This window comes from Bacillus rossius, chromosome 3 (genome assembly GCF_032445375.1).
Source record: "Bacillus rossius redtenbacheri isolate Brsri chromosome 3, Brsri_v3, whole genome shotgun sequence".
NCBI lineage: Eukaryota > Metazoa > Arthropoda > Insecta > Phasmatodea > Bacillidae > Bacillus > Bacillus rossius.
Genome location: NC_086332.1, coordinates 34,021,530 through 34,033,302, shown reverse-complemented (window position 1 = coordinate 34,033,302; position 11,773 = coordinate 34,021,530).

Genomic DNA, 11,773 nt, shown 5'->3' with positions numbered 1-11,773 from the left:
AATTATTGATGCGATCTAATTATATCCTTGGTTAGATCCTTTTTCGATGCGAAAGTTGTAATTTAAGGGGAAGAAATTTATTTAATAAAATGTGGTAGAAAATACATGAAATAAGTATAAATTCCTCATCTACCAGCCTCTAATTGATTCGATAGATTCTTTTTTTGGTTCGATCCTTGACGAATGTAAAACAAATATTAATTTTACGTAAAAATCACTTATTTAATACAAAATTATGAAAAAATCATAATAGCAGGTTATTTACTCCTCTACCAGCCGTTAGTAAGCTACCGATGCCATCTTGGCTGCCATCTTGTTAATTCGTAATTTTTTCTCTAGAAATTCGGGAAAATTCCAAAATAAACAAAAAAATTAATCATTAAAATAATGATTGACTCGATCGATTCCCGTATTTGGTTATATTCGCAGTCAGTGATAAGAGTAACTTAAACGTAAATCAAATTTTAAATTCTGTTTCCCGTTACCATTATTAATCATTATTTGTACGAAAAAAGACTAAACAAGATACCTGTCCAACGAAATAAATATGCCTACTATGGAAGCCTAATATTTCGATTCTTGGAATATCTTCTGACCAGGTCTTGTACATTTTTAGGCGTATATGTAAAGTGTCTTGAGACCAAGAGGCCAGGCCATGTACAATGTCAGGCTATAGACCAGATGTCTCCGAAATACAAAGTCAATCGACCTGACTACAGACATAAAGATCCAGAATCAACAGTAGGATACTATCGGTCACAAGATGCGGTAGGATACAATGACTCGAAATGTCATTGCCTCCAACTGTCTTTGGCTCCAACAGTCTTTATCTCCAACATTATTTGGCTCCAAAAGTCATTGGCTCCAACAGTATTTGGCTTCAAATGTCATTGGCTACAATAGTATTTAGCTCCAACAATCATTGCTGCCAAAAGTAAATGTTTCAATGCTCCAATTACTCCAACAGCTCCAAGTGCACCAAAGGTCCAAGTGCTCCAATGCTCCAATTGCTCCAGGAGCTCCAAAGCTCCAATTGATTCACGAGCTCCAATGCTCCAATTGGCCAACATATCCAAGTGCTCCAAAGTTCCAAATGATCCTGTTGCTCCAACATCTCCAACTGCTCCAATTCTCTAATTGCTCCAAGTGCTACAATTCTACAATGCTCTAATTGCTCCAAGTGATCCAAAACTCTAATTGCTCCAAGTGATCCAAAACTCTAATTGCTCCAAGTGCTCCAAAGCTCCAATAGCTCCAAAGCTCCAATCGCTCAAATTGCTCCAACAGCTCCAACTGCTCCAATTACTCAAAGTTCTTTAATCGCTCTAAGTGCTCCAACTGCTCCATATACATTTGGCTCCAACTGATTTAACTTGCTTTTTTTGATCCAACTTGGCCTGAATTCTGGTGTGACTTTATTATTATTCTCCATTTTGTCAGTCAATGGTGATGATTTTTGCATCTTTAAGTTATAAGTTGTATTGCGAGAACTCAGACTTTGTTAGAAAAACGATTTCGTGAAATACTAACAATAACTTTTAAAATCCAAAATATAACTTTTTTAATTTATGCAAATGCAGGTAATACAAACCATGATTGTATGTAGCCAGTTTCCTTTAGTTCTTTGAGTATTAAGTTTACTTCTTTGATGTACGAATAGTTTCCCCTTACAAAGAGAAGCATGTAGAATTCTTAACCTGTCGACCAACATGTTAGTTTTTTTTTATTTTATGCAAAATCAGGACGACAGATTCATGCATCTCAATAGGAGAGAATTTATGAAATTAGTATTCTATTTGGTTGAGCATCTAAAGTTGCCTCACCAGTTTAATAATGAACATAAAGTTGCTGGTAAGCAGTTTTATTATGACTTTATGGCTCTTTATTCCGGGCTTTCTTTAAGAGCACCAGACTCTACAAACCTTCGGAAAGCTTTAGGCTTTACCAAACAACAAGTAGATTGATTCTTTAATAAATATTCCAAGTTACTTTCCAAACACAATTTCCCAGCAAATAGAATACACGTTACACAAAACAAAATTCCGACTCTGGCCCATAGCTGAGACACACTAACCTGTGGTCCAGGCGATGGAAGAACAATGCCAATCAAAAAGAATTCAACCTCACACTTTGAATGAAACGTTTATTAAATAATTTTCGTATTCTCATATGTCCTGTTTTGCCGTTACAGACTGTAATATTCATACGCAGTTCACGTGACTTAATTTCAATTTCGTTGCATCATGTTACACATTTCAAGCGTATGCAATAAGTGTTTTTTTAATGTTATGTGAGTTTTTTTAATTTTTATTTAATATAACTTTAAACAATCAACACTAAAGCCTTTCGGAATTAGGTTGCTCATGGAAGTAAAATAATTATCGTCATTAATAAGTAATTTATGAATTTATAGTGATAAAAAAATTCTAAGTAGTATATATTAATATTATCTGTGTCTGCAAATATGTTTTGCTATCTTTGTTTTTGGCAACCAGGCCAATTTTTATCTTCAAAACGTGATTCCACTTCATAATTCATACGTAATCTCAAGTGCCTCTCTTATTGATTTTAGTTTGATAACCAGTATAGAAGATTTAAAAATTTAAGAAAAAAATTGTGTCAGACAAATAACTACAAAACGGTGTCAATGCATCACAAATAGGTTACTGATCTTAATCAGAAAACTTTCGCTGATTGACAATTGACCATAAAATGCATGACCGCATTAGATTTTGGAAGGGAAAAAAATGGTACGGAAGATTATGGAGAAAAGTTTTGCACCTCACTTTTTAAACTGAAAACGTAGGTTAAATATGAAATTATTTATTCAAATACGGATGCCTGCTGAAAGTCTAGCTTAGGTACTTCTGTGTGAGATATTATCTATCATGAATCAGTAATGTGAGATGCCTTTCCATTTATGTACCGTATATAAGTTTATAAACCATACGGAGGGTTGTAAGGTTAATTTATCACAACTTATTTTGAGATACAGCATTTAGATATCAGAATAGTTCATATATTTTAAAACTTGTATTCCCAAATCCAGTAGAGTAGGGAAAATCAGCAAGGTTTTACGTCAAGAGAAATGTACGTCTATTGCACACAGTTAAAAGATTATAATGTAAGGATTAGATACGTTTTATTCTATTTAACCATTATAAGTGTTAATAATTTTTTAACGTACCCAATTTAATCGAGATTAATTTATGAGGCTTTATTATTTGTTTGACTAGATATTAGATCATTTTGGGAGTCCTAAACAAATTTTAATAAAATGAAATCAATATTATGTCCCGTGCACAATAAACTGTTGAGAATTCATGAAGTTTAATACTGGACTGAGCTCGCTCAAACATTTCAATGTTAGTAGCCTACTTTGAAAGTAAAATAATGCGTCACAGTGTGGATGGAAATTTTTTTTAATGTGATTTTATTCATTTAAACATAAAACAAATCTGTAATTTTAAATCACTTTAAAATCTGTTTCATAATAAAATTAGTATCATGCAATCTTAAAAATCAAATTCATATTTTTTTTTTACATTTGACATTAATAGTAAAATTATTTATGGTCTTTCACCTTTATAACCACTTTAATATTTCATGTGCAATTTCCGTTTCCGGTGGGCACGATTCTAATTGGCTGAGCCCATAAAACCTTAAACATATATTAAAACCATTCCTTATACAAAATGTTTTATGGAAATGCAAGTCATCCAACTTATCAAAACAAACATGGTTGCATTAAAGACGTTTTCAGTGTCGTCATAACCCTCCAACTTTATTGGACCAGCTGTATTGGAATTTTTTTTATCATTTTATATGTATTACCCTTGCATAATGGCATTTGCGAAGCTCACTCACAGAAACTACACTGTATAGATGAACATGAGGAAGGAATTAGTGATTATCGTCTCGACGCTCAGGTCATATCATACGGGTAAGGTGGCCATGGAGAAGAGTCGGTGATAAGGGGAGGGGCACGGACGTAAGCCGAGAAAACGTGACGGCTCGCAGCAACGTCCGCCACGTTTCCCCAATTACGGAAAAACCGTGTTTGTCTCCAACGGGAAACTAACCTTCGTGAGAAGCGAGTGATCTGACTACTAAAACCGTTCAACGAAAAAAAAATCAGTTTAATTACCGTAAAAATGTGGATTGGAAACTTTTAGTTACCCAATATTACTATAAGTTATGCTTATAAGTTGAAGTCGATCATATTTATGATTGTATATGGACAAGCGCAGCTGTTCCCAAAGCGCGCAGCACGAACCCGAGCAGGTAACGCAGTCCTTCGGCGACAGGAACGCCTTGCTGAGGAAGCTAGACGCAAGGAGGAGGTGCAACGCAACATTGATAAACAGTGTTCGGCAAGAACGGCGCTGTTGGCGGCGCCCTCCCCACTCCCCGCCAGCCGCCCTCATGACGTCAAGCTTCGGTTCGCACTGCGCCTGTCAGCTCATTAGTTCACACCCGCGTGAGGCATTGCACGACTGCTGTACATTTGCAGCCACGTTATTTTTCACGAGAGCAAACATATGCATGTCGGTCGAATTTTTATTTTTACATATTTAACTATTAAATTCTCATTTATAACAACATGCTTCACAGCCCATAAGGTGGACTAAATGGATTGCAGAACTCTTAACTAATCTCAGGAAGTCAATGCTTAATACCACTACTTCTTAATCATAATTTATCTGAGATAAAATTATTTTACATTATTCAGTTGTGCAACTTTTTTAAAAAAAAAATTGATTCTAACAAATTGTATAGCACTAATATTTTTTTTTATATTTATTCACTTTTTAAAGTACCAACTCAACAGTTTTATTAAAGTTTGTCAAGCAGAAAATACATACATATAAAAAAGCAGATCCTATAGGAAAATGTTAAAGCTAAGATAAATACAATTATTACGTAAGACATAAAATAGTTTAATAAGCTAACATGAGATTAAATTTTGATTCCATATTCGAGATGGAGTTTCATATCATAGAGCTATACTGTATATTGAATTGTATGAGAGTACAATCTATACTAATATTATAAAGCTGAAGAGTTTGTTTGTTTGTTTGTTTGAATGCGCTGATCTCAGGAACCACTGGTCCGATTTGAAAAATTCTTTCAGTGTTGGATAGTACATTTATCGAGGAAGGCTATAGGCTATATTATATTATCAATACCATTAGGGATCCTTACTAAAAGTCCAATTTAGAATCAAATGCGTTGGAGGGGGTTATATACAACATGCAGTACACGTACGAAGTGTGTGTTGACAATGCCGCAGGCGCTAGAAGTTTATTAAGCGAAATATCGCTCACTGACTCACTCATCACGAGAATTCTAAAACTATACACCCGATTGACTTGAAATTTAACATAGTTACTCATTTTGTGATGTAGACGCTCACTAAGAACGTATTCTGCGGAAATCCGATCTCAAGGGGAGTTTCGGGGGCGTAATATATCAAAATTTCCAGTTTTTGGTAGGAAATCACCATGGCAACGGCTGTTGCTTTGTTGATGCTTCATTCGTCTCTATGGCAACGACTATTTCATTGTTAGTGCAGTCCTCATCACCGTTGAAATTTTGCGGGTACTTTAAATATAAAAAATTGCCCCTTTTTTCAAGTATATATATTTTACAGACTTGAAACTTCACAGTAATGTTCCTTATGTTACGCAGGATGACATTTTCCGAAAATTAGATCCCATGGGTGGTTAAAACCAGGCAACAGTGTGTACTTTGTCTTCATGAGAACAGGATTTTGTTTTGTTCGTGCCTTCTGCGTCTCCATGGCAACGGGCATCGCGCGGCAGTGGCGTACCCACAAGGAGGGGCATGTATAATGAGCGGCGCAAGAGTGATCTGCCTGTAGACTGCCGTAGCGAAGTACGGGTACATCAGTTGTACGTTGCGTGCACGAGTCGGGAAACATCGCTGCTATTCATTTTCTTTTCGGTGCATGATACAGCATTGTAATAAATTTTCACCGATTTTTTTATTTACCATTACTGTAAATGGGAGAAGTGGCTTAAATTTTTTCCATTAGTATAGCCGTGCGAAGCTGGGTCGGGCAGTTAGTATAAACATATAAGGGAATCACGGTCGTTTGAAAACTTGATTATATACACAATTACATCAATCATACGAGATAGTTTTTTTTTTTAATATTTGGTTTTATGTTCTAATGCAGAAAGCCATTAACAGAATTACACCTGTAAATCAAACATATAAAACATACAATAACATGCAAAATCCACAATTACAAAAAAAAACACTGTTAAAACAAATATACAATTTAGAATATACATACAATGATGCAGTAAGAATACATGTGGTAACTAACACAACACATGGACAAACAAACACATATAAATGAAAAAAGTTCATAACATATTTTTTTAATGTTTTACAGTTTTCCCAAATTTATGACGAAAACACAAGTACATATTTAATTTTTTCCTACAAAAACCAACTAAAATCATATATTAAATAGTTTTAAAATATCTTTATGTTTAGTTTTCTTTCCAACAAAATCTCTATTTTGTAAGAGTGAGTATAAAATTTTTTAAAACAACTGTTTGTTAAGCTATTCTGTTTACTAATCCTATTGAAAGCGTCAATTATATTATTATAATATGAAATTCTTACGCCATTTTGGGATATTATATCTGACTAGTCAAAAATAGTATAAAAATAATTTTAAATATTGTATCATTGATATAACGCCTATTGAAATAGAGCGTTTATTTTAGAATTAGATAAAAATGTAGCATATTCAATAGGGATGTCGTGAGGCTGAAATTTTTACATATATTAACCTAATTTTTTTTTCTGGATATTTTCTAGTCTAATATGTTTTCCTTGTAAAGATATTACAAAATATTTTTTTTATAATTAAGTTACATACTATTGCTATAGCACCATGCTTGAACAGCTGAAATATTTATATTACTTATGGTTATGCACATTTTTTGTCATCAGCGTACATGAATACTTTTGAGTTTTGTATTGCACTTGTTATACATTTATAAAACATTAAAGAAAATAGATAGATTACCACCTTGAAAAACATCCGATGCAACAGTAAAGCTTAAAGATACATTAGCAACTCTGGCTGAAAATAATCTATTAGTGAAATAATTAGAGAATCAGGCTATGTACTGCTTGTCGAAACCTAAACTGCATTATTTTTTTTAAGAATTTAGTTGTGTTGAAATCTATCATATCATTTATTCATTTCAAAGTTTGCTGTCTGTAGGTTATATTGCTATAAAGATCATTTACATAATCAAACAAATTTGTTAGAGTAGATCATTGAAACCCATGCTTTTTTCTTCTTCTTTCAGAAATTATATTTTCAGTTGAAAACTAATGTGCCTATATAATTTTTCGACAATTTTTGAAAACTCTTCTTTTTAGATAGGTATCACAATTGCATTTTTTCCATGTAGAAGAAAATGTGGCATTTATTAGGCTGGTGTTGAATATAAGTGTTAATAGTGGCGTGAGTATGTGAGTAGAACCTTTGATTATAAAATTAGGTATGCCATCAGATCCAGTTGCTTTACAAGACTTAAGATATCTAATGTCCCACATAACCAAACTCTCGATAAATTTTGGTACTGTATATGAATAGCAGTATTATAGTTTTCATTTACTGAAATTTTTATGTATTTTTATGTAAGTTTTCTTAAGATGTAACATATGTCTTAGTAATGTGTTTACCAAAAATATTAACTAAAGCATTAGGATCCTGAATGTGTGTGTATCACTAGCATGGTTTAAATTTTCCCTATGACAATCTTTCATAAGCTTTCAATATTTATAGTAACTGTTAAGGTTACTCGCTTTTATTTATCTGATTTTATTTTTCGCTTAACCAGACATCTACTATTGAGTTTACATCATTTATGTTATAAATCGGTCGCCAGTAAAATTATTTCAAATTCAAAGCCAAATACGATTATCGAAGATAGTCCCTTTCACTATAATCGCGAATTGAATATAAATTTTCCGATGCTTTAATTTTGTAATTTGTAAAAATACAGGTACATATTAATGTAGGATGGTAGTTATCTTCATCAACCAGTGGGTTCACGGTTTTGGCAACCTGTTCTATGTGGAAATTAAATAAGGCTAGAGCTAACAGTTTGGTACATGTTACGGTGGTTTCCAGGAGTTTAAAACCTTTCATCTTATTTTAATAAAACAGTATTTGTTGGGTATGATTGCTTGTCCAGTTTATATCTGGCCCATTAAAATCATTAATCACAAGAATATGGTTTGAGTGACTTCTTAAGTTTTCTTCTTAAATGAATTCAATAAGTCTGCGACAGATAATTGAAGAGGTAGATAAATAGTACCAATTAATATTTTTTCAGTATTAGCAATTGTCATTTCTACCCCTAGAGTTTAAAATTTGTGGTGATCAAATTAATTATTTCTGGAACTTACCCACTAAGAAGTCAATTTGGTGATAAAAAAATATTTCGACATAATCATTATTATAACAACTTTATCATTTGTTTCATAATTTGGCATATTTTTTAATGAAAAGAACTAGAATTTTTAGATAAATATGAATAAAGTCGATCCGTCCTGACGGGTGATGTGGACCCTGGGAAGTGACGAACCAGCCAACCTCTAAAAGCAGTTGGCACAGAGGATGGGCTGGGCTCCGAACCACCTGGCGCTCGGAAACTAGAGGCATGCCGGAGGTCGGTATCGACCCCACGACCCTCGCCCTAGCAGGGCGTTGGCAAGCAAGTCGACACACATTCAAACGTTTGCCTTTCTCGCCCGTGTATTTTCTGGGATTCGAACACAGAACCCTTAGAATACAAACACGTCGTGCTATCAAGTTATGATAAACTGGGATCAAGAAGTAGTACTGAGAAAATGAGGAAATAAGTATCCGTTGAAAATTGTGCGTATATTAAGTTATTTTCTTTATTTTACATTTCATACTGAGAATTATTTACATCGTAATTCATAGCAATATCGTTGGAAGTCAACAATTCCAGCTGCGACCCACCCACACGATCATGTCACGAGAACTGACATATTTCTGAGCAATCCGAACAATGGGTTTCGCTTGAGCGCGAGACGTAAACATTCTTTTTTAGTTAAGTGTAATAATAAATGACACGTCTTTTTTTTTGTAGTCGCACCTATTCTGAAACCTGCAACAAGCACCAGAGAAACCCGGTTACCGTAGATAGCTTTCCTGGCATGGCGACAATCCGTCACGCCCTCTTCTGTTTGCTCGTCGCTTATCTCTTTACGCTATCAGCGGGTGTTTACGAACACTTGAGGATCGATACTGCGATGGATTATAAAAGGCGCGAGTGACCACTGGACCGCATTAATCAAGAAGAGTTTGACCAGAAAGGAGAACTACAGGTAAAATTCTTCCGCCTTGTTCTTCCATCACTCAATCTTATGTTTCCAAGCTGATGTTTTAATGTAGTTAGTCATCTCCAAGTGGTGTAAATTTCCGAGTTTCTTTTTAAAAGCACTGAAATTTATATATCAATTATTGTAATTAACGACTCTAAGCGAGAGCAGGTGTTGCACTGCCGCAGATGTCTTCAACACCAGGCAATTTCCTGAGCGAGAAATTTTACGTTTGAATACCGGATAACGCACGTGTGTACACTTTTTTAGGTTTAAGGTTGGTTATCAAAGTCGTCCTCAAACAGCAAGCACGTAATAGAATGGTTTGGAAAACAAATTAAGTCAGAGTTGAACCTCTATCGTGGCTCACCTCTCCATACGTTCAAACGCAGATGAGTGAAATAAATCAGTGTAGCACTACGGGCCGAATTCAGAGAGCTCTTTCGACGGTTATCCACACACCGAAAGGCTTTTCCATTGAAGCTGCTCGGCAGAGACGTTTTTCAGTGGTTGGTTGACTGCTGGATAAGGAGAGCCAACCACTTGAAAGTGAATGTGGTCTGAAGCTCATTCGAATGCCTGTTCAGTTGAAAATCGGCGGAGCAGTTGATGGTTTTAATATATAATTCCCACATAAAAAGTGTTCATGTATGTTTGTAATTGTTTAAAACATTTTTGTCATATGGCAGATATTTAAAATATGTTTTGGAATTAAATATGCGTTTTTAAAGAAATCGTTTCGCCCGCAAAGTGTGCATCAGACACGTGTTTTGTAGCGATGGCAGAAGATTTGGATGAATTTCCAAATCACATTGACGAGGTTTTTGAATTTTTTGATGATCTTAAAAATGAAAATCCAGTTCCGCGAAGGTATATAAGAAATTTAGCAGACCTGTTTGATTTTTGTCGGGATCAAGAGTTCGAAACACAATTTTTTTTTTCTCTGTAAGAAAGTGCATCTTTTTTTTTTGTTTTGGTTTCGATTACGGTTTTGTTCTTTCTCACGAGATCAAAAATAATCGCTTTTTCATCTCGAGAAAACACTATAATCCGGCAAAAGGAGGACATGTCCTCCTTTTTATGTATTTTTTTTGCGTCCGGCCGGATTTTCCTTAATGCTCCAAAATGTCCGGCTTTTTTATAAAGTGAGATAATTCCTGCAGTTACACTCTGGGCAAAGCGCGCGCTGTCCGCAGAGTCATCACACTAGTAAGTAGTTCTATGACAGCTTGACAGGTAGCAGCACATGCAGAAGCGCGTGCTTTTAATATGCTGTATATGCGTAGTTCGTTTGATTCTTTATACTGAAACTGTATTAAATGCCAAAACATTTTAAAATATCGTACTCCATTGTAATTAGTTCATGGCTTTTTAAAAAATATATATATATTGTCCTCCTTTTTAGTGAAATGTCCTCCTTTTGCGAGATGAATGTCGTTCTTTTTTATTATCAGGCTGTGTTCCAAATAGGTAAACATGCGTGCTCACGTACTCGCTCTCGGAAGAGACGTCACGAGAGTGTTGTTCCATATAGTCGAGTGCGAGCACGAGAACGAGTGCGCATATCGAGTGCGTTTGAATGCATGCTCGTTGCGTACTCTCGTAACCATTGTTTGTTTACGTTTACGTCTGGACTATTGATCTAAAACAATGGCAAATGAACAATGCACGTTTCATTGTAAGTACCTGTTCGTAATTAAACAATACGCGATGTCTTCATGTGATCTGTAGACGTGGAACAAATATGCAACAAAGATTAACAAGTATGATACCGGTAATAGCACGGAAATTGACCCGGAGGTACAGGTTAGGATAGTTAATTTTAACATGATGAAAAATAAGCATATACATACATGCATTTAGGTGATTGATAAACCAACGTACATGTCTCAATGAAGCTGTTAGCATTGCACATTGTTGTAGGAAACCTCATACACATGGGTGTGTTTACTTCGGAGTATGGTTGTGTTCCAAATGGCGAGCACGCATGGAGCATGCACTTTGCACGCAAGGAATTGTGGGTGTGAGTATGAGCACGAGTGCAAGTGCGAGTCCAAGTGCGAGTGCAGATTATTTGGAACACAGCCTCAGTGTCTGGTAACCCTAACCTCGTGTCCAATCCAAACAAAATATTATTTTCAGCGGGAGAGCAAACAAAAGACAATCGAAATGAAATTGGGCGCTTTTCCACACACACTCCAAGTACTTGATCTAAGAAAATTTTTGTGCCATGTTGCCAGATCTTCACTGAAAGTGGATGGGAACAAGCTTTCAGCTGGCAGTCATTCGAAAGGCGTTTTTGAAGTATGAGAGGTGGAGAGTCTGCCAGATGAATGAGAGTTGGATGCGCTTTCGAAGGTCAACT